At 44.1% G+C, this 20,662-nt stretch overlaps 1 protein-coding gene across 1 annotated transcript in view; it reads right to left on the reverse strand.

The window, feature by feature from the left end:
• Positions 1-20,662, reverse strand: part of PRKCE (protein kinase C epsilon) — a 481,837-nt gene that overhangs the window by 455,130 nt on the left and 6,045 nt on the right. The gene's annotated exons all lie outside the window — the stretch shown is intronic.

Below are 20,662 nucleotides of genomic sequence, written 5' to 3' on the forward strand. Positions count from 1 at the left end.
TTCTTCTTTTGGAAAATTTGAACAATATCCAGACAGCCATGCAGAAGTTGGACACTTATGAAAAAATTTAAAAACAATGACATGTTTTGTCTGTCAAAGTCAATGTAAGCCTTTCTTTTGCAGGGCCAACTAAAAACAACTAACTTGAAAATGAGAAACTTTCCATTTGTCTGGGTCTCACCAAGGATGAACCTCACTGATAAAATGGAGCTTTTACAAATTCCTGAACATGCAATTCTCATTCCACAACTCCTGAAATTCAAAAATACATTGCATGTGGGAAATCGCAGCATCCCCTGAGCTAGGTTAGAGCTCAGAGAAATGAAAAAGAGTTCACACATAAATCCAGGAGAAACTTCCAGACAAAAGAATCAGGTAATCATCCATAACGAAGGGTTCTCTCCAAATTTTCCTTAACATAGACTCTTTTTTTTTATTATTTTAAAATTTTAATAATTTTTTTAATTTTATTTTTTTTAATTTTATTGTATTGTTGTTGGCAATCTTTACATAGTCAATTGCGGTTAAAAAAAAAAGGTTCAGGGGGATAGCGAAGTGGGTAATACTATTATGTCCATATTGTTTACATCATGTATCTGAGGTAAAGGGGGATATTGAGGGAGAAGCCCCACCCGGTCTCACGCCCACCCCAATCCTGGATGTGGGGCATGCTCTGAGATATTTGCTCAAGTGGTGTTAATAGTTCTCCAGTTATGAATTGCTGCCAGTTTCGCTCGATGAGGTCGTCCACTGATTGATATGGTCCATCATAAAGTCTCCGTTCGCCCCATATTTCGCTGCCATCATATAGCTGAGATGAATGATTGACCTGTTCTGTCTTCTGTCTTTTCTTGGTTAGAGTTCTGAGTCCAGCAGTTCGATTGGGGAGATCTCCAAAGAAACCTTGAGGTATTCCCAGACCAGATTCTTGTATGTTCTAGCAAGCACAGGGCCCGGCACAGTCCATCACCCAGATCAGCTGGTGGTTGCAATTGCTGGTTTGGTTCTGTTTTCAGTCCCGAGTTGCACTGGAACCAATGGGTGTTGCAGTCCAGTCTGGTTCTGCCCAGCACATACTCGGCCCTTACATCAACCAGTGGGAGCTGCAGCCTAGTTGGGGCGACCCACAATAACCCCCATAAGGTCCACACCCTACCCTGGTTTGCCAGTATGTGTAGCAGTAGACCAGTCTGTCCCCCATCCCATTTGGCTCTTGTACTTGTCAATGGGTATTAAAGCTTAGTTCCATCTAACCAACTCAACCATCCAGCCCTCACGCATGTTGTTGAGTGCCTCTCTGTCTAGCCACCCCAGCCACCATCCTAGTTTTCATGCCCTCACGCGGGACTAGTGATTCAGGAAGGGGGAACCCACTTTTTCCCTCCCAGGTCTTTCTCAGTCCCGGTTTATGCACTCTTTAGGTGGTTCTGTGATTTGACTTGACAGAATTAGTCCCCAGTGCCAGCTTCTGCCAGCTGATGCTGCGGCCAAGCCCAAACATCCCTCACCCGCTCTAATTTATGCTTGCACCCACAGGAATAATCAGCCCAGCCTGGCTTTTCCCTGATCTAGTCCACATGCAGCACACATGTGTTGCAGCCTTGCTTAGTCTGGTCTGTCCTCATCCCAGCCCACGCTCTCCAGTGGGAATAGCTGTCCGGCGAGGGAACCAGCCCCTTAATCCCCCTGCCAGCAACATAGACTCTTATACCTTCTAGTTGCTCATTCATCCTCACATACTGGCTTTAGTGCTCTGAATCAGGCATTTTCATCTTACATACCCTTACAACCAGATAAATATTTGGAAATGTCTGGTCATCTTTCCTAGCAAATGCATCTTTAATTTGCCAATAGCAGTTGCATAACATTTATAATCTGTGGAAGGCAATATTGGAGAAATGCTTTAGACTTGATCTCTTATGAACATTACCAAAATTATACATGACAACCAAACAGAACCAAAAGTCTTTAACTCTGGTCTCTTACTCTTTTAATTAAAAAAAGAAAACACTTTAACAGTAGTTGACATTATGGAATTTTAAAGCACTGTATTGTAGATTCTGAGTACACTTGAACACAGAAAGAATATCCAAAGATCTTAAAAAGGAAAACCCAAAATTTCAATGTGACAGACAATCTGCTCCCAAGAAAATGAAAAATAAGTGAAGAAGGACTAAAGGTAGTGGGTACAAATACACTTAAAACAACAACAACTAAAAGCTTTCCCTGGGATCCGTGGGCAGATAAACCACCAGCTTCTATCACTAGGTTCTTCAAAGACATCTCGGTCCTATGAAAAATAAAATGTACATTTGCTTTTGGAAGGGAAGACAAAAGAGCAAGAAAACCCACAGGTGCCTTGTTCATCCCAATTCCTACTCCCTCTTTGGACTTCCAAGGAGTAATCAGCCTCTTAGTTGTTCTTCTTACTGTCCATACTAAACAACCACATCTATGAAGCAATTCCCATGGCAGATATAAAGCAGTCACCAAAGCAGCCAGCACCCACCTCCATCAAGGGCACTGGCCTTCACGCCACAGCAACTCTATTCAGCTAAATAACAGTCTCTCTCTCTCTCTCTCTCTCTCTCTCTCTCTCTCTCTCTCTCTCTCTCCCCCCCCTTCCCCATCCCTTTCTCCAAATTGCTAAAATTATAATCTAATCATGCTATTTCCCTACTGAAAAATCCTTCACTGGCTCCCCAGTACTTTCAGAAAAACTTCCTAACTACTATTCACCTAAAGGAGTCCCTCATGGTTCCTGAACCAAATCAGCAAGCAGGAGGGAAGGAAGGGCAGACAGGAGACAGCAGTTAACAGAGACTTCACTTGCCCCATGTCTCCAACTTGCTCCCACCCACCGCAGTCACATTAAGCTCTTTATTCTTCTGTCAGTTCTCCACTTAACTGTCACCTTCTCCTAAAAGCTTTCCCCAACCCCACACATCTAGCTTGGGATTCCTTTTCCGTGTTCTAATGGTACATATCACAGTGTTTTTCATGCTATACCAGGATACTTCAAAATGGTCACAGAAAATGCAAAATATTAAGTTCATTTTTGGTACAAAAAAAAATTTGCAGGTCCAACCTTATTGTATACTGGTTAAGATACCTCCTTCAAGGGCCAGCATCTTCTGTTAGGGTGCTGGTTTGAGTACTGGTCTCTCTGCTTCTGATCCAGCTTCCTGCTAAAACAGCTAGGAAGGCAGCAAAAAATGGCCCAAGTACTTGGGCTCTGAAGCTTGACACAGTTCCTAGCTCCTGGCTCCAGCCTGGCCCACCCATGGCTACTTCAGCCCTTTGGAGAATGAACCAATAAATGGAAAATCTCAGTCTTTCTTTGTCTCTCTGCTGCTCCGCCTTTCAAATAAATAAATCTTGGGAAAAACACCTGAAGTCCATACACAGTTTTTTCATACATATTTTTATAAAGTTTTTGAAGCCCCTTCATATGCAAGGATTTCAATGATTTTCTGCATTAAAAATAAACGTATCTTTCAATTCCACTTTCCATAAACTTTCCCAAGTACTCTAGAAGAATAATTGCCTTTCTGTTTATCTGTCTCAGGATTTGCGTGTTAGCCCTCCAAGCTTAGGGTTCTTATCTACCATGCTCCTACTTACATCCTCAGGGACTCCCTAATGAGTTCTTGAACAAATGCATGATCTAGAAGCTAAGAAGAAAATAAGGAAAAAGATGAAGATGCTTGAGACCTTTCCCAGCCCAGCTGCAATGACAGAGCACAGCAGGATGGGCACCTGCTTGGAACCCGCTTGGGGCTTTCCATTCCCCTGTGCATTAATAACAACCCTGGCTCCCAAAGGAGCAACCTCCACTGCAGCAGGCCCCATGGCAGTGGGTGTCTGTGGCAGTCATTAAGACAGCACTTGGGGGACTGGTGCAATAGCCTAGTGGCTAAATCCTTGCCTTGTATCCACCAGGATCCCATACGGATGCCGATTCATATCCTGGCTGCTCCACTTCCCTTCTAGCTTCCTGCCTGTGGCCTGGGAAAAGCAGTAGAGCATGGGCCAAAGCCTTGGGATGCTGTACCCGCATGGGAAACCCAGAAGAAGCTCCTGGCTTCTGGCTTCAGATCGGCTCAACTCCAGCCATTGTGACCACGTGGGGAGTGAACCAATGGACAGATCTTTCTCTCTGTTGCTCCTTCTCTCTGTACATCTGCCTTTCCAGTAAAAACAAATAAATCTAAAAAAAAAGCAACACTTGGGATGCCCACATCCCATATGGGATCCCATGTTCTGGCCTTGGTTCCAGGAAGGGTTTCAACTGCCGCCTCGGCTCCTGCTTCAGCACATCCTGAGAGGCAGCAGGGCACGATGCAAGTTCTTGTGTCCTCGTCACCCTTGTGCAAGACCTACACTGATTTCCCAGCTTCTGTTCTCAGCCTGGCCCATTTGGGGAGTGAGCTTTCTCTGCATCTCTTTGCTTTTCAAATAAGTAAAAGAAAATAAATATTTGTCTTTAAAATAGAAGATAAGAGGCAGTCGTTTTTAGAACTCTCTGCACTTTAGCCTTGAACTTGGTTTTCCTTTTCATGCAAAAATGCCATCCTGAATAATATCATTCTGAACAGCAGGGGTTAAGAGAGGAAAAGGCTTCGTCTCCTCTAAGGAATTGTTAAAATGTTTGATATTGTTTTGTTGCTCTTGGTTGGGTTTTGAAAAATCTCTTTTGTAGAGCAACACTTCAATGATGGAGAGACTTGCTGGGGAGCTGGCACAGGTGAGCTGTGGAATGTCAATGACATTCAGCAGAGACACAAAGACAGCTCCATCTTGAGAATGGGATTCATAATAAGCCGCTCACGACACCTCCAGTGATGCCGTCTTGGATCCCTTGAACTTCCTAGGACCAAAAAGATCACCACTCAGGGGACACCCAGCTTCTCAATGCACACAAACCAAAGGCAACACCAACTCAACAGCCAGCATCCATGAACTATTATGACTGCAGGGTTGAGGAAAATAAAATCACTGGAGAGCAGCCATCGGAGCTCAAGAGTCTCAAGGCACAACCTGGGGTGGCAGCAACTCCAAAGCAAGGAGGATGAGCACGGGCTCTCCCAGCCTCAGCCTCCCTCCCCATCACACCCCTACCAGCAGCTGGAGGCTTCCTGGTGGCTGGCAGCCTCCCCACCCCCAGGTCCAGGCCTGTCTGTGAGCTGCCAGCCAGTTCCTGAGATTCTGAGGACTTCTGAGCCGGGTCACTGATAAGCAGAGTCATGAACTTTTCTGGCATGGACTTCAGCCCAGCCCTTCCCAATCTCCCCTCCTCCCCAGCGAAGATGTTAAAGATAACCTACACTGAGTAGATCAGCACACAGGCCATGAAGCTGAGGTGGAAGGAAATAAGGGGGTGACCACATGGGGAAATGCATCTGCATGTCCCCAAATCACAGGGGCCTTCAAACTTGTCAGACCGGTTTACAATTAGCCAATACCCAGGAGAATAATTATAAAATGCAACTGCTATGATTCATTCAGATTCACTCCAATTCTGCAAAAGGTAAATGACAAGGAAATAACAGCACTTCTCTCCCCCAAACTAGTGGCAAATGCCCTTCATGCTTCTAAATATGATTTCAGCCAAAAGCACAAAGGCAAAGACATAGAAAGAGCCTCATTTTTATTCACTGTGCAAAGAAGTGAGATGAGAAGACTCCAAGTCATGGGGCAAGATGCCAAGGGGCACACTGGGAATTCCCGGCCTGAGGGAAACAACGAGGTCTTCGAAAAGTTCATGGGAGATGCATATGCTTGAACTTCAAGAATCCACAAAAAGAAACATCTCTGGTAAGTTCCTTTCTCCAAGAGCTTTTGACATACCGTGGCTTGTCTACAAAATACCTTCCCAATGTTGTTCCTACTTTGTTTTGCAACTGACAATGTTCTGGATTGTCCTGTTTGTAATCGGTGATGAAGTACAGTCCCCAGGATCTGCCTGCCTCCATCCTCTTCTGCCAGCCTCGGAAACTCCCACCTCACCCCTTCCTTCCCTTCTGCAGCATTTGATGAACATTGAGTTGGAATCTGGTAGATGGACGATCCGAAGTAAACAGAAATAAAAATACTGGATTGATAACAAAGTACAAACCAAACACACACACACACACACACACACACACAAAATCTTGCTTCCAGAGAGAATCTCTTCTCTCATCAATTTCCCAAACAGCCAGATGCCTGCTTCATTTTGTCCTCCAGGCAACCATGATGAGACCCAGAACCTTCTTTGAGAACTTAGGAACAGCAGACCAGGGCATTCTAGAGATCAGTTCTACATCCTCTCGCCCCCCCAGGCTGTGGCCCTTCTTTGTTCAGGAGGCAATCTCTCTTTTCCATTTGACTTTCCATAAAGCAGCAAGAGTTTTATTTTTCCTTGGCTTCCAGTCTGTGCCGTGAATAGTGCCATAAAATTCCTCAGTAATTTATGGCTTGTTTTTCCTTTAAAGTAGAAAAGCACCAATCCCTTACAGAGCAGGGAGACAGAGTTGCAAACACGAGGTCATCTCACAAGATGTCCTTTTAGCACAAGTGAGGTGACCCCAGCCACTGCTGAAGGATGGCGTGAATAACCCAATCGTGGAGGTGATGTGCTCTTGGGAAAACCCCCATCCACAGGACAAACCTGCTGAGACAGAGACCTCCTGACCAACACCTGGATCTCCACCTATAGCCACATCTAAAACTCCAGGTCTTTGGAGTATCACCTTCTGGGTAAGGATGGGACTCCCAAATGCAAGGACAGAGCCTGGAAACCTGAAATCAGACTTGGTTATTTTCACATTTTCACTGCAAGGCAGCCTCTATGACCACACTCCTCTCTTTGCAAACAGCCTGTTCACCATCTTCTCCAACCAATACTAGGAACAGAAATACTGGCATACACTGTTGGGACACAGCTGACTGATTAGCCAAGAAACTAATGATTTTCAAAAAGAAAAAGCAAGGAGAGAAAGAGAAAAAGCAAGAGTTCAACTGTGCTTGGGTGTTTGTCACCTCTACCTGACTCAGGAAGATGGGGTGCCTGTGGACCTCCAGCCTGAGCCCATGTGATCCTACATGAACAGTCTCTGGAACCACCATGCTGGCTTTACTTCATAAATGTCACTGGCTAAAGACATACCAAAAATGAGTTCTCAGAACACCATTCTGAAAATCCTGCTAATGAAGGTCCCTACAAATATTTGCTCAACTCAAGCTTTTCTCTCTTCTTTAGACAGGGGTAAACAACACTTCAGATTCTATTTTAAAAAGGGAAATCGTAGTGCTTATGACAAAAAATGTTGTTTTAAAAAGACAATGATCCTTTTCTGATCACCACATTAGTCTTCCTTGCTCAACAGCCCTATGTATGTAACACAACTATTTTCTTTGAACAGCAGGGGCCAGAGTCTAATACAGTGCTTCTTCATTGATAGTGAGAGATGTAAGTACTGCCTCCAAAATAGAATTGCATTTCAAATGAATTTAGAAACTACTCACTCAATTGCTATGCAGGAAACTATGGGAAATTAGTAGCAAGTGTTGCTGACCTACCCTCATGTTTTGCTTAGCTTAATCCAGTGTTTTCCCAACTCACTCAATTATGGCATTCATTGCAGAGTGCATATGACCCATTAGTCTCTTTCATTGTGTGAACCACATTTTGAGAAAACTTGCTGCAAGGACAGAGCTCCAGTTCGAAAGGAAGATTTACCACCGCAGTAGGCTGGCAGAACTACATAAAGAAAAGAATTCTGACACTCCAGAGAGTTTTGGAAGTAGGAAGGAAGAGAAGGGACATCACCAGAAGAAAAGAGGAAGCCTTAAAAGAAAAAAAAATCCCTCATTACATTTTTTATCATCCTCTTGATTGGAAAAGACTGGTAGCAGGAAAATGGTTCCCTCAACACACAGATGTCAACTTTTGTCACCATACAGGTTGGTCTGATTGATTGCCCCATCCTCAGTGAATATCTAAAGAGCAAATTAAATAAATGCATAAGTGAGCATCCATTGCTAAAAATTCTAGACATGTGGTATTGGTGTTATATGACAGATAATGGGACAGGCAGGTAAGCAGCTAGGCAGGCAGGACGGACAAACAGGTGATGGATGATGGATCAATGGAGGAGGGAGGATGATTGATGGAAACATGGTGGAGGAGGATGACTGAATGTAGTATAGCACTACCTTGCTGAAAACCTAGCAAACTGTTTTCTCATCTTTTTCTCATCTTTTTCACTGGGTTTTTCACTTGCAATAAACCACTTCATTTCTGAGGTCATATTTTTAAATATTAATGAGGATTTAACAAATACCTGTTGTTTTCTAACTGAACAGCAGTTTCTATATTCTTATGATTAGAAGGAAAACATTTCATAACCCTGTACCCCACCATCCCTAAAAGAGAGGGAGAGGAGAAAGAGAAAAGGGGATAAGAGAGGGAAAATAAAAAGAAAATAAGTGAAGAAGGAATTTTGATTCATTTGCTTGTCTTTTTAATTTAATTCACATACATAAATGTATGATGGTCGTAAATGTTAGTGGTACAAATACCAATACCTTCTGCCCTAGATCCCAGGTCCCACGGATCTAGTGTGCTTATGAATTTCCATGCATGTGCAGCAAACAGTACTTCTGAAAACCAAGAGACCCTAGCACTAGCTCATTTGCCTCAGGCACCACTTTAAAGTTCTCTGATCACATTGTCCACAAATTTCAGATTAAAAAAGAGAGCACTCTTGTACAGTGTAGATACTTACAAGTTTATGTGCATTTGTACTTTTAATATGAGGATATGTACCTGCACACTCACTAACATACAGTTTTGATGGGAGAACTAAGAGAAAAACCAGAACTGTTGAATGAACGTTCTGACACTGAGTATTCACATAAGGTGCAAAGACAAAGAGCCTTATCTTCCAAAGACCCCTTGGACTGAACCTTAGGTGCTAGAAACCCACCATGTATCAAAGGACACATGATCTGAGCTCTCTAATCTTGAATCCTACGGTTCCACCCCAGGGACCCTGCTGTACCACTGTCCAATGTTGAAGGCCACTGGCAGATGTTTCAAGAACAGGGACTCTGGGGGAACTCATGGCAAGGCTGCACAGCTCTATATCATGGACTCCTTTAAAGAATAGCAGCCAACAGTACCTTCCCACATATACCTCCCCATCACATTCTCTTTTTTTTTAAGGATTTATTTATTTTTATTGAAAAGGCAGACTTACAGAGCTAAGGAAAAACAGCAAAAGAGCTTCCATCCACTGATTCACTCCCCAAATGGCTGCAACGGTGGGAGTAGAGTTGATTTGAAGCCAGGAGCTAGCATCTTCTTCCAGGTCTCCCACATGGGTGCAAGGACCCAAGGCTTTGGGTCATCCTCTACTGTTTTCCCAGACCACACGCAGGGAGCTAGATATGAAATCCTTCCAGATGCAGGTGAAGATTTAGCCACTAGGCTACCACACCAGGCCCATAGGCAACACATTCTTAAGGTCCAGGTCTCAGCCACCTCTTTTGCAAAGCCTCAACTGGCCTTCCCCTGGCTACTCACAGTACAACTACCCTTAAGGAACTGTTTAGGTTGCCAATTGTAAACTCACTACATGCAGAATCATCTCTACTTTCCTATCTCCACCTCTCAGGTACTGACTACATGCACAATGGATGACACATTGTGTCCTAGGATGATGTTTCTTAATTTTGTTTTCTACTTGGACCCACAGTGAGAATCAAGAGCATACAAACTGACATAAATAAAACTAGAACCAAAGTTTTGCACAGCAGTATTTACCCTAATAGCATGTCATGCATCCTGGTCATTTCTACATTGCTTGTTTCCATATTTAAAATTGTGGTTTGAGAGCCACTTAACTGACCAACTGATTTTAGTGGGAAATCCTGACCCATAGTGTGAAAACAAGGCTGTACTCAAGATGTGTTTTTATTCTCTTACAGCTTTCCCCCTCAAAAAAGAAAAATAGTCTAAGCAAAAATCACACGAACCCAACAAGCTCATAGACTTAAACTTGCAAAACGGCAAATGATGTTCACTATTCTCAAATCCAAATCCCATTAGAGAAGGCACACAGCATCTTCTGAGTGTGGGAATGTCTACAGGGCCACCCCTTTGGCCAGCAGAGAGAGAGATGTATTACTGTAACACACATACAGACAGACATGTGTTTGTGTGCTACATAAAACTGGAAACAATCACCCAAGAGTTCCAAAAGTTTGTGGAAAAGTCTTCAGTGCAAATATATAAAAATATATCTATAGAGATATAGAGATATATATAGAGAGAACACCTAGTACTGAACACCTACCATTTAAGGCACCTGCATCCCATATCAAAGTATCTGGGTTCAGTTCCCAGTTCCAGCTCCAGTACAAGCTTCCACCAATGGAGACACTGGTAGGCAGCAGTGATAACTCAAGTGAGCAAGGAAACGTGTACTGTATGGAAGAGTGACGCTGCACGCCTGGCTCCTGCTCCAGGACCCCCTCCAGCAAGGCAGCATTTGGGGGATGAACTAACAGATAGAAGCTAGCTTGTTTGCTCTCTCTCTTATCCTCTTTCTCCCCTCTCTCCCTCTGTCTCTTGTTCTCTTGCTCTCCTGTTTCTCTGTCTCTTAAATAAGAAAACTTTTTTTTTTTCATTTTGAAATCTATGCATATGAAAAGTCTTCAAAAAGTTCATGAAAATATATGCAAGGGTTTCATAATTTTGCACTCCAACTTTCCACTGCACTTTAATATAAGTTTCTTTAAAAAAAAGATCTATTTCTTCCTTTGAAAGGTATCATTAGAGAGAGAGGAAAAACAGAGATTGAGAGAGATTTCCCATCCACTGAATCATTTCTCAAATGCTATAATAGCCAGGGCTAAGCCAGGCTAAAACTAGGAGCTTCTGGGTTTCCCATGTGGGTGCAATGTGATGAGCAGTTTTGCCATCAGCATCTGCTACGTCCAAGACACATTAAGAAGGAGCTGAACTGGAAGTGGAGCAGCTGGGCCAAGAGCCAGAGCTCATATGGGGGGCCAGCATCACAGGTGACAGCTTAACATGATGTGCCGCAAGGCCAGCTCCTTCACACACTTCCTGAAGTCTTCCCAAGTGGCTCTTTCCCCCTTTTCTACCCCCTGGACACAGACACCAAGACCTGTCCTCTGCAGCCCCCACTCTCCAGTCCTATTGCAGGCTCAGAGCACGGGTCCCATTCCCACCCAGGGGGACAGCCAAGCACACCCTGGCACATAGTCAAGGCCATGGGCATATTCTAGACCCTGTCTCTACTCCTCTGCTGCTGTACTCTTCTCCTCCTCTCCACCCAATTCTCTCCTGTGGGGCCAGGCTTCCTCTGCAAACACTCAGGAGGCTGCCACAGCCTACAACTCTGCTGTCATCCCACCCACGAGGGGACAGCTACCCGGTTCCATTTGCCTGCTTGTTTCTGAATCACTGTCTTATCTGTCTTCCTCCCCCGTTCCCCTTAAAATAGCTGGCTGTGCGGCTGTCTGTGTAGTCATATGATAAGCCATGATAAAGACCAAGTTTTAAAGAGCTAGGCAAGGACAAGAAGTAAAAAGAAAGAGATGCATTCGCTTGCATGAGGGGGTGGGCTCCTAAGACACTAGTTTCCTAGAAACAAAACCCACAGATCAGCCTTTAAATCTTCAGCCCCAACAATGGGAAAGACTGAGGCAGACTGTCTGCCTTCAAAACCCAACTGCAGCTCTGTGTGATCAGGGACTTGGTGAGTTAAGGTCTGCGCACCACACTGGTCTCACCCAAGAGGTACCTTCTATCTTCCATGTCCTCATTTGCAAACTCCAAAAACACCAGCCCCTTCCCTTAATACAAAAGTGGTGCCTCAGTATCATTTAACACGCAGGACACACTCTTCCCATATTTCATGACGCTCACAACTCACAGGGGTAAGCAGAGCCAATAGCATTATCCCCATTTTGCCACTAAGGAAGCCAAAATTCAGAGATTATGCTTCTTTCTGAGGTCACACAGCTGACTGGCGGGGGAGCTGAGTGAGGTCCAAAATAAATAGACAAGCAGAGTGCGAATGGGGTCCTTTGTCAATACATTCTGACCCATCACGTCCAAAAGTAGGCAGAAATATAAACCTGGCAAACCCAAGCCACGTCCCATGGAGCGCATCATCCTGAGAACTACACTGTGTCTAAGACCTACCCTCAGAGAAAAAGCAGCCCCAACCCAAAGTGACTTCAGACACAAAGCCTTAAAGCAAATGGACTCTGACAACAGGCTCTAACCACATAACCTACAGCTCATTTTTTGTTTTGTTTCATTCGTTTGAAAAGCAGAGAGACAAAGGGAGAGACAGACACAGCTTCCCAACACTGGTTCACTCTCCAAATGGCCATACAACCAAACCTGGGTCAAGCTGAATCTGGGTCTCTCATGTGGGTGGCATGACTCAATCAGTTGAGCCATCATCTGCCACCTTCTGGGCTGCACATTATCAGGAATCTAGAATTGGAAGTGAAGGCAGGACTCAAAATCAAGCAGTCCCACAGGGGGATGTTGGTTTCCCAAGTGGCTTCTTATCTACTATGCCAAATATCTGCCATAGCAGTAACTCACTTCTCATAACAGAATTACAATAGTTAACATTTGTGTTCTTATTATGTGACAAGCACTCTTCTAAGTACTTTACATGTAGTATATTATTTCTTTCAAAGAATGAGATAGCTACAATTGACTCTGTGAAACTGACTCTAAAGAAATGAAGGCTCAAGAGAAGTTGCATAATTTGTGAAAAGGTCATACAGTTGGCTCAGTGGGGGAACCACTAAGCTACCTGCTTCAATATCTGGCAGCTCCACTGTATCTTTATTTTTTTCTTGTCATTAAAAAAATATAGTAGTGGGTATTTAGACAAGCACTCAACATACTCACATTCCACCTCAAAGGACCTAGGTGTCATTCCTGGGGCAACCCCTGACTCCATCTATCTACTGAGGCAGACCCTAGGAGGCAGCCAGTGTTGGCTCAGGCAAAGTGGGAGACTTGAACTGAGTCCTGGCATCCAGCTTTGGTTCCAGCCCAACTCTGGTCCAGCTCTGGCCATTGGAAGCATTTGGGAAGTGAACAAATGGATGGGAACAACTCTCTTGCTCTCGCTTATCCACTTCACCCTCTTTCCCTCTCTCACCTATTCACTTGAAATGCAGAGAAAGAGAGACAGTCTATGCACTAGTTCACTCCCCTGACATGCCCATAATAGCCAGGGCTGACTAAGGCCAAAGCCAGGAGTTTGGAAATCCATCCAGCCCTCCCATGAGGCAGGCAGGGACTCCAGAACTTGAGTCAGCAACTGCTGCCTCCCAGCCACATTACCAGGAAGCTGTGCAGAAGGTGAGGGTGAGGCAAAACTAGGGCGGAATGCATGTCCCAACCTTAAGGTTAAAGGCCACTTCCATAAGTCTAGGGGTTCTAGCTAAGGCTGGAATTATCTTCAACAGGAGGCTAAGTTTCTCTCTCTGCCCTCAGGAAGAGCAGAGGAGAAGCAGGTTCACTCTTGGGGTGGTAGGGAATGGTGGGCTAGAATACCAGCACCAGCAAGCAAAAACAGGGGGCCTCTCAGTGCATTCTAACTTCAAATAAATTATGAGTGCTTTTTAGCACAAGTATACAATATTTACCCCACCTATGTTTTATCTAAGTGTTCATGATTTATCTGAAGTTCAGGTTGAACTGAGCATGCTATATTTCACTCGGAATGGTAGCCTTAGGAAATGGGGCAGGTGTCACAGGGAAGCAAAAGAAGGAGTTTAGGTACCACAACAAATGGTGTATCTATAGATGTTCACACTGGGTCTGAAGGGGCATCTAGGAGATATTTCAATGGCCAGGCAATTTCACTTCCATTCACAGCAGACCCACGCTGTGACTCGACAGCCTAAGAAGCACGACCAATATTAACCTTCTTCCTAATGGAGAAACTAGAAGTGTGAGGCAGATAAGTGAATTGTCTCAAAGTCACAAGCTACACAAGAGATAAACCAGGCCTCCCACTCCTGGAGGAATTCTGAAGAAGATTTAGAAGCAAAAAAAGCACTCCCGTGAGCATAGGTGAAGAGGAGAAGGAAAGCAGTGTCCAAGCACTGCTCCCAGTGAAGGCCACATGGGTTGTTGGCTACGTATATGTTCATCACCTAAAATCCAAGCTTCAAGAGCAACGGTCTTCATGGACACCTTTCAAGTATATGTACAATTCACTATAGGAAGATAGTGAGAAAGCTAGCTCAGTTTCAATTCCTTTTACTCCCAAGCAATCTTGACATCATAATCAAAAGCAAAGTACCACTGGACACCACCAGAATGCAGGCAAGGACAACAGGACAAACTGTGTGTGTGGCCCTAGGGACTGGGTTCAGAGAAGACATACATTGCAGGAAAGTGAAGTTGATTGCCCAGAGGACATGGGGTGTACACATAGACCACAGCAAAACGAACTTCAAAAACAAAAGCCTCAAACCTCAGCGTCCACACAAGGTCTACAGCTAACAAAGACATTGGTCAGGTGCAAATACAAGGCTGTCTCAGTACAAGAGGTAACAAGGCATCAGATGCCCACATACAGAGACAGAAGTCACCCATAGGGCAAGAGTGAGGCTCCTCTCACTTCCCACCCCAGGAGCTGCCTAAGAAGGGCCAAGTGAGGAACTGGAATTCAGCAAATCCAATGCCTCCTGCTAGCACATTTCAGAGAGCAGAAAAGTAGAGACTAGAAAAAAGCTTTGCAAGTGCCTCCCAGGTGGTTATTACAAATGACATCTTCAGACAGAAGTACAATGTCACCTGTATCTAGTAAGAAATGGTAATGGCAGATAACTACTAGTAATAACAAGCTACCGTTTACTGAAAACCTGCTCTAAGCCAGGTACTTTTACATATCTCATCTTGCTTTATAATAACTCTGCTAGATAGTGATTACTGCCAGGTCACAGACAGGAGACAGAAACACATAGGTCAGATAATTGGCCCCATATCATACAGGTACAACTGCTAAAACTAAAATCTGAACTCAGAACTGACTGCAAAGCCCAGAATACTCTTTCAGATCCATAAATGTGGACGAGTCACCATTCAATGATGGAAAGGAGACTGTATATTTATCCTCCATCCTTACAGATCTATCAAGAAACAAATGGACAACAGCTGGCAACGCAGCATAGCCAGCAGAGGTTGGCCCTCAGGAGAGATCTCCCTGATAGCCAAGAATTCAATAAAATCATGAGTGATTTTGTTCAGCACTTTGCTCCAAGGAAAGTTCCTAGAACACAGAAAATATTCAATGTATATGAAGAGAAGCATTGAGTGGCTAGCTAAAGAACAGGCAGGTCAACAAACAGCTCATCCATTCTACCTTCTGTTTCTTTTCTTGGGATAATTTTTAACTTTTTTTAATGATGTAATTTTTATTTGTGGATTGCAGGCCTACTTTAATCTGACTAGGCTTCTGCCTCTGCTCATAACCCAAACACTAAAAACCACTTGTCTGGCATTTTTTTTATTCCCTTCACTCAGTTCAGAGGGGTTCCCTTCTCCATCATTCAGATCCATTTTTTCCCAAGCCTGGCTCTAAACCTTACTAAGTAGCCTGCCTCTCCTAGAACTCCCATGAACTTCCCACTTCCTTTGAATTCCCATAGTTCCTCCAATTCACTGTTTCCTAAAACAGTGTTAATCTTGATTCCCTAAATGGCTCACTTGAGGAAAGTCCGTTTCCTCTTTCATCTAATTACATCGCTTCTCAATATAGGCCTACTAAACACAGATCTTTCATATTTCACCCATAAGAACATTCTATGATATAAAGTGCTTAGGAAATATGTAATTATGCAGAAATACAACCTCCTTCACTATTGACCATCTTGAAGTCCTTAATTCACCCACATGCATTTGCCTTTGTAACACCTTCCCAACTCTACGATCACAGAAACCTGAAAACTACCGCAGGTCTCCTCCTTCTTGAAAGGCAGCTGGCAAACCTGGCTGATGACACACTCCAACCTTGATAGCTGATGGATATATTCTCAGCTACCTGAAATGGCTGAGATAAGCATCAGTGCAATAGTAGATGGGGAGGAGATGGATTCATAGGCTTTGCATTTCAGAAATTCTGCTTTACTCGTTCGTTTGTCTTTGGCATATCCTTCAGGTGGTTTGATGATACAAACAGAGGCCATCATTTTTTTAAATAAATTTATTTGTTGTGGTCCTTGAACACTGGGTAAAGCAGCAAGCTATCTAAAACAGCTTCAGGATTTTGATCACAAGGATAGAGAAGGATAAAGAAAAAGAGCAGGAAGCTGACAGCTTTGCTGAGAAAGATGTGGCTTCACGGAGAACAACAAACATCTATCAAGAACCAGACTGAGCACTGCCAAGGCCCAAACCATAGGGTGCAGACGGCTGAGTCTGGGTCATTGCAACACGATCCAGAGCATCTGGAACCTAGACTAAGCTAACTCCTGTTTCCACGCCTGGATTCCAACGGCCAACACCACCAATTAATGGGAGTCATTGAGTATGTCCTAAGAAAAGAAAAAGGCATGAGCCAACCCAAACTTGAAGAAACAAAGTCTGGCTGACTCCAGGGTCTGCAAAGATGATGATAACCCCTCCTAATCAGTTATAATTTTTGCTGACCAGTATGGTTATGCTTATTCCATGATTAGTATTGTGTCTCCTACTAAACTGGCTGCCTCAGGACAGCAGGGAGCTGCTCTTGGCCTGGTGCCTGGTCCAGAAGGTATTCAATAAATATCTGCTCACTGGACAAAACTATAGGCAGAATAATGAAGGCATACACTTTCCACTCTGTCCACTCCTTAGGATCTTGGATTCTGCCATTGCTCTTTTCAGCAGCGTTTCAGACGATGAATGTCTAAGTAAAAAACCCAAGGCAGTCAGATTACACAATATGGGCTAGTTCAGCTTTCACAGGACACACCCCAGAGAAGCAACTTTTCAGTCAGTCAACCAATGAGTAGAGTTTACATGGGCTCCCTGAGTACCTCACACTCTAGCTGCACAGAGAGAGGCACGTACTACTCACAGGATGTGTCTGTCTACCCTGGGAATGAGGACTGGCACCAAGATCTGGACAAACAAATCCATTCAAGAAACTCATGCACAGGCTCAATGCCTGGGATTTTCATCAAGAATTATCATTGTCATCACTTCCAATCTCTTCTTGAGCTTGGGCATCATAGTTCTATTTACCTCTTGAAGGTCAGAAGCTTAATGAGTTGGCTACTCACTGGCAAACAGGTGAGTAGCAAAGGTGACTTTCACCATCTTAAAATTACCTCTCTCTTGGGGCAGACACTGTGGCATAGCACATAAAGCTGCCACCTGCAGCACCAGCACCCCAGATAAGTGCCAATTTGAATCCTGGTTGCTACAATTCAAACTCAGCTCCCTGCTAAGGTGCTAGAGAAAGCAGCAGAGCAAGTCTTAAGTGCTTAGACCCCTGCACCCACATGGCAGACCTATAAGAAGCTCCTGGCTCCTAACTATGAATGGCCCAGTTCATAGTTGGCCCTTGCGGTCATTTGAGGAGTGAACTAGCAAACAGATTTCTGTCTCTCCTTCTCTATACATAACTCTGTCTTTCAAATAAATAAATATTTTTTAAAAATTTATTTATTTTTATTACAAAGTCAGATATACAGAGAGGAGGAGAGACAGGGAGAAAGATCTTCCATCCTATGATTCACTCCCCAAGTGACCTCAATGGCCGGTGCTGCACCGATCCAAAGCCGGGAACCAGAAACCTCTTCCGGGTCTCCCACGCGGGTGCAGGGTCCCAAAGCATTGGGCCGTCCTCGGCTGCTTTCCCAGGCCACAAGCAGGTAGCTGGATGGGAAGTGGAGCTGCCGGGATTAGAACCCAGCGCCCATATGGGATCCCGGGGCGTTCAAGGTGAGGACTTTAACCGCTAGGCCACGCTGCCAGGCCCTAAATAAATAAATATTAAATTTTAAAAAACCCTACCTTCTGAGACTTGAACATGAAGTGGAAGGGAAGAGAGGAAGGGAGGTTCTAACTCAGCACTTGGATCGAGAGGCTGGCGTGGGTTTCTCCTCCAAGCACAGTGCTACGGAACGCAAAGGCCTTCCCCCTGGTGTTTCAGTTCTGCTGAGATGTCAGTGAGCTATAGCAGTAGGCTCAGCACAGACTTTCGGCCACTTCGCATGGTTGCTGCCAGAAAACTAAATTTCAAACAGGTACAGCCCTGCTGATTAACATTATAATCAGTTGTAATTGCTTAACAAGCCCATATGTACTCTGAGGAACTCGGAGGGAAGTACCATTTGCCAAGTGTAAGCTTTTATTTATGTAAAATACTGCAGGCCTGCCTGCTCTGGGGTTCTTTCAGCTGAAGTGAAACCCTGGAAGCTTGGCCTGCACATGCTTCAATGAGCTTGGGAGTTCAGGGACTAGAATGTGAAATGTCATTTCTTCTTGCTGCCTAAGACAAAGGGTATTATATCTAAAACCTGTGAAAATTCAAGCTTGATTTTAAACTCTGCAAATGACAAGCATGAAATTTTTTCCTTCTCCTCTCACCACAGCACCTTTCAGGGGTCCTGGGCAACCCACAGGCACACAATTGCTACTTCTAGAAACTTCAGACTGGATGGAGGGAGATGCTTCTGCTTGGTGCAAATTGTCACAGAGGATTCTCTCATGAAGATATCTTTAGGGATCTTACAGATTTTTATATGGTATCTTTTTTTTTCTTTTTCCTCTTCACTCTTTCCAATGGTACAAGGTTGTTGAAGAAACCCACTCCCAGCTGCTGGCTGCCCTGGATAACCAAGCTCAACTTCAATCTTGGATGTTCCTCACTGGCAAGAACTCTACAGTCCATAACTTACATTTCACTGAGTCCCCAGTATCCACCACACCGCTGGAACAGAGCTAATGTACACTTGTCTCCTTACGTTCATAACGTCAACAACATCCCAGGCAATGTTTGGAGTGCCACAAATACCGAGCGTGAACAAAATCCTGTGTTTATAGGGCATCTGTTCTAGCAGTAGAGAAGAACACTAAAGATAAATAAGAGCAATATGCAGCCACTGATACAGAGGTGAGAGCTAGGGAACAAAAACAAGAAATGAAATAGAAGTTGGAAAGGAGCATAACAGGAGCCATGGAAGAAGGTGAGAGTTAGAGAGGTCAGAAAAGGCCTTACAGAGAACACTCAGATAAAGACTTGACCCATGAAGATACCTGGAGAGGAATATTCTAGACACATTTTATCTTTGGGATATCCCATTTTTACTGTTCTGGGACCTGAAAGAGAGGTAGAAAGGACAGAAGGGTGCAGCAGAGGGGAGGTCCTAACTCAACACTTGGGTTAGGTAGCAGGGATGGGTTTCTCTACTGCCCACAAGCACAGGGTTGAGGGGCTCAAAGGCCTTGTCCCTGCTGAGTTCTGCTTCAGTTCTGTTGAGATGTCAGGCTAGCAGTCTTTCACCATCCTCTTGGGCTAGAAAAACTAGTAAAATAACCAAGCTCAGAGCATAGTGTGTTTCAGGGCTCTCTACTGGTCCAATACGGCCAGAGAAGGGTGGGTGACAGGTCAGAGAGGCCACAGCAGGAGATCCGACTGTGTTGGCCTTGTGGGTTATGGTCAGGACATGGGTTGTTACCTGACCAATTTATGAGCGAATTGTGGCAAAGTAAAACCAATTCAGAAGCCACTGAAGTAATCCAGGGGTAAAATGACAGCAACTTGAGCCACAATAATATTAGCAGAAGTATGGAAAATTAGTAGATTTAGATATATTCCTGGAATTCTCAAAATAATGTCATTTTATATAATTCTATTATTTTCAAAAAAGCTATTTTTAAAGTGTAACTAAATTAACTTTATTTTTAGTCCATGAAGACTATTCATATGAATACAATCACAAATCAAGCAATTAAGAAAAATATTTCACTACCCTAAATATTCGAGTCAAGATTCTAAAACCACAAGCACACACAATAAGTGTTCAAATATCCATGAAAATTCTGAAATATGACTTTCTGAGAATAGCATTACAATGGTTCCATATTTAATCATCACAACTCTAAGAGGTCAGAACCACTCCCATTTCTCAGGTGAAGAAGCGTGCTTCAAGAGCCTGGGTCACATACCCAAAGAAACACAACCCATGGGTAGAAGAGACAGAGCTGATAGCTATAACTCATTAATTTCACAGAGATGGATCCAGGGAGGTGCCAGGGGCATGAGGACCTCCAGTGCTCCTAAGCAGGTCTGGTGTCAGAGATACCAAGAAGGAGAACAAGGAAACCCAGATAAGGCCAGGCTGCCCATGAGGCCAGAGGCTGATTACCCCATGCTCCTAACTCTAAGAGTTAATACCAGGACGCTGTCTGAGATAGCACTGGGCCAAGAGCTAACCCACAGCCCAGCTGTTAACCCACTGCTAAGTATCAGGGCAAGCAGCAGTCAATGAGATGGTTGGTGAGTGCTAGGAGCAGGGAAAGTTCTGGAAAAGAGCTGTTGCAGATGCCAAGTCAAAGTAGAAGTACCCGTGGGAGTAGCAGGTATGGGAGGATTACTTCCGGCCTTTTCAC

Source organism: Ochotona princeps, chromosome 8 (assembly GCF_030435755.1).
Source record: "Ochotona princeps isolate mOchPri1 chromosome 8, mOchPri1.hap1, whole genome shotgun sequence".
NCBI classification, from domain to species: Eukaryota; Metazoa; Chordata; class Mammalia; order Lagomorpha; family Ochotonidae; genus Ochotona; species Ochotona princeps.